Below are 3,604 nucleotides of genomic sequence, written 5' to 3' on the forward strand. Positions count from 1 at the left end.
CCACTTGACTGCCGCCAGATGACGGCCGGGCGAGGCAGCGCCGAGGCGAGGCGGGCACGGTCGGGAAACAAGCGGCTAACAAGCTGGCGGGTCTGCAGCCGGGGTCGCCGTCTCGGCCGACACCGCCGGCGGCGGCAGCGCGTCGCGCAGCACACGCGTCGCGGACAAAACATTCTTCATTCCGCCACGCAAAACGAGAACGTAAATACGTCACTCGCTGCAGCTACTGTTTTGTTTTGCACTGCAAGCTAAAGGAGAGAATTCAGATCAGTTTCGTCATATCCTAAATCCACTGATCATAAGTACACCGTACAGAAGATAAGTCACTCCAGGAGACACCACTTCGATACTATGCAACATCACTTCCAGCATCAGTAATGGCCTACATTCGGCAAGCGAGACAGCACACAAGTTTCTTCAGGCGTACCATTCTCAGCTTAAGCCATACATACACCTATGATTAGATCTCGAAGAGCAGGGACGGCCAATAATTCGGGTCGTGAGCCGTGCTCTGGCACGAGCGTCGAAGCACTCAGCCCGCCTGCACCCTTCCCCCACCACCACGGTACGCTGTCTGAATGCGAGGAAGAGGGAACTGTGAATACACTGCATTTAAATGGTAGCGCAGCCGCACTGCATACGTCTCGGTTTCATATTTCACATTTCTCGACAACACAGATCGCAAACGAAGCAAATTTTCAGTGTTAATTCTCTTTTGGCGTGCTGAAAATATTTTTTTCTGATTCAAACTTCGGCTTATTGACAGAGACAGTTTCGCAGATTTTCGCAATTAAGGTGCTACTTAATCGTGACGTGTTCTAACAACCCTACCACAACAAAGGTCAAAAATTAATTATGATTGTAGCGTTGCTCACGCTGCTAAATATTGCATTTTCGGGCAACAACTAAGTTATATTATGTGGCAGGTGTCATTAGAGCACAGTTAATAAAGTCATTTCATGAAATAATGGATAAACTAGGCACTCATCTTTTCGTGTTACCCACGCTGGTCTCGTTGTGAACTCATGGCTCAATCGTCAAAAATGTAGGTGGTGATGATTCCCAGCTGGGATGCAAAGAGGCCTAGGTGTTATTCTGCGATATTTAAAAGTTTTATAGATTTGTTTCATAAACCATTCTTGAAGATTAAACTTTTGCAAGTTAGCACAATGGTGATATAAAAAAGTAATCAGCACTCCGAATTTAAGTTACACTTCTTTTTTATTACTTTTGTTGCAATATCACGTAACTCATTCCAAAACATCACTTCACAATATAAAACATACCTGAAAATATCTTCCTCACTGTTAAAGTTCACATTTCATAAACTGACTACAATTTGCGTCTTTTCAACATGACGACCAAGACTTGACTCCCTCTAATAACCGCTTACGCGCCCAAAAAATCAGAGTTACAAGTACGTCAAAGATCATAGTGACAAAAGAAAGAATACACATAAAAATAATATCATTGCAATATAACCACCGAGCGAGGTGGCGCAGTGGTTAGCGCACTGGACTCGCATTCGGGAGGACGACGGTTCAATCCCGTCTCCGGCCATCCTGATTTAGGTTTTCCGTGATTTCCCTAAATCGTTTCAGGCAAATGCCGGGATGGTTCCTTTGAAAGGGCACGGCCGATTTCCTTCCCAATCCTTCCCTAACCCGAGCTAGCGCTCCGTCTCTAATGACCTCGTTGTCGACGGGACGTTAAACACTAACCACCACCACCACCACCACCACCACCATTCCAATATAAACATATCGATGTATCAAAGTACCTCTACATTAATGAATTCAAATCTGAATGTTGTCTCAGAAATATGTTAACTACTTTACAGAAACACAGTAGAATATTGCTGGTATCGAGAGGTTGAGGTGCGGTGCCGCAATGGTTACGTAATTCAACTACCATTACAGTGTCCAGTTTCGCAACCGAAAAAAAGTTTTTCACACACCCATGTTGACTGAAATATTGCAGCACTTTTGCAACCTCTTTATGGAGACGTGGAAACTCTACCTCAGAAAAACAATGTACGCGTCCTGGACGATTTTAACGTACATGGATTTGTCTTTAAAACAAGAACCACAATGCAGATCAATCCGTTACATCTGCACATACACAGGGGTGCTTTCAATGGAAATGCCACACGGTCTCAGAAACCATCTTCCTGCTTGTGGCACAGTTCTGCAAAAAAATGGTTCACGTGGCTCTGAGCACTAAGGGACTTAACATCTGAGGTCATCAGTCCCCTAGAACATAGAACTACTTCAGCCTAACTAACCAAATGACATCAGACACATCCATGGAAGGATTCGAACCTGCGACCGTAGGAGCAGCGCGGTTCCGGACTGAAACGCCTAGAACTGCTCGGCCACAGCGGCCGGCACACAGTTCTGCTATCCTCTTCATTTTAACTATGGAGTACCCCGTTTACTGTGCTATTTGTTTGTAACTCGACACGAAAGATGGGGAGTGGCTCTAGGGCAGTTACCTTTCCGCTATGATTTTTTAAAAAGAATATGTATAACCTGAGGATGCGTCTTCAATTAACGCGAAACCAGTCGTGGCTTTTAACAAAAAGTATGTTACAGCCAGTGCAGATCATTTCCTTCAAAACGTAGAAATTTGGCTCCGGTTGATCGCACTTTAAAATGACGTGCTAGTGACGACAGATTGCGAGACGGCACCTTTTTTAGGGCGAAAAGCCACTGTAACTATGGACTTACATTACGCGATGAAGAAACAGCAAGTGTAAATAGCGATGACACCACGATTTTTCCGAACCGAAGACACTTGCACCGACCGAAAAAGGCCACACCGTAACATTAAGAGAAATGTGGCGGGTTACTTCCGAGAGCGACCGAGCAAAGCTGCCTGCATACCCGCTCACGTGCGGTCTGGCACGCCGTGGTCCGTCCTGCTACAGTGCTTCAAAATTTGGAGAATGTTCATTGCAATGTTTCACCTCTTGTTCCAAACTGTCCCAGATATTTTTTATGGGATCAAGATCAGCCAGTTTAGCGGGTACGTCCAGGTACGTGAGGTTGCCAGTCAACACGTACAGTGCGAGACGGGAGTGTCCACGGCAAAGTCACCATGAAAATGTTGACAGAATAGTAACTGGGAATCGAGAAAGCTGAAATAAACATCCTGGGCAGTCTGGAACCGCGCTGGTGCTACGGTCGCAGGTTCGAATCCTGCCTCAGGCATGGATGTGTGTGATGTCCTTAGGTTAGTTAGGTTTAAGTAATTCTAAGTCTAGGGGACTGATGACCTCAGATGTTAGCTCCCATAGTGCTTAGAGCCATTTCAACCAAACATCCTGGTTAATGTGTGAATACATCGTCTCGCGGCGATAAAAACGTATGGAAACATCATCAATAAGGGACGCGGGACGGAAGCATTACTATATTTGGAGTGGAATCGAGCACCAGTGGCGCCACGGCCAGCTGCGGGGCTATACAGCGTGAACATTAATAAAACTGACAAACTGCAGGGTCGGGGTCTTGACTGGAAGTGGAGGAACAAAGGTCCTATGAACAAGTATCAGAAAACGGACGGTGAGCGTGCAACGACAACATATCGTCCCGGAACACGGTAC

General features: G+C 45.9%; 1 non-coding gene across 1 annotated transcript; it reads left to right on the forward strand.

Moving 5' to 3' along the window:
• The first annotated feature begins 1,487 nt into the window (after positions 1–1,487).
• Trnaa-cgc (transfer RNA alanine (anticodon CGC)) lies at positions 1,488–1,560 on the forward strand. The gene has a single exon. It is a non-coding gene; the product is annotated as a tRNA-Ala (tRNA).
• The last annotated feature ends 2,044 nt before the right edge of the window (positions 1,561–3,604 follow it).

The sequence above is a fragment of the Schistocerca nitens genome, chromosome 4, assembly GCF_023898315.1.
Source record: "Schistocerca nitens isolate TAMUIC-IGC-003100 chromosome 4, iqSchNite1.1, whole genome shotgun sequence".
In the NCBI taxonomy this organism is placed as follows: domain Eukaryota; kingdom Metazoa; phylum Arthropoda; class Insecta; order Orthoptera; family Acrididae; genus Schistocerca; species Schistocerca nitens.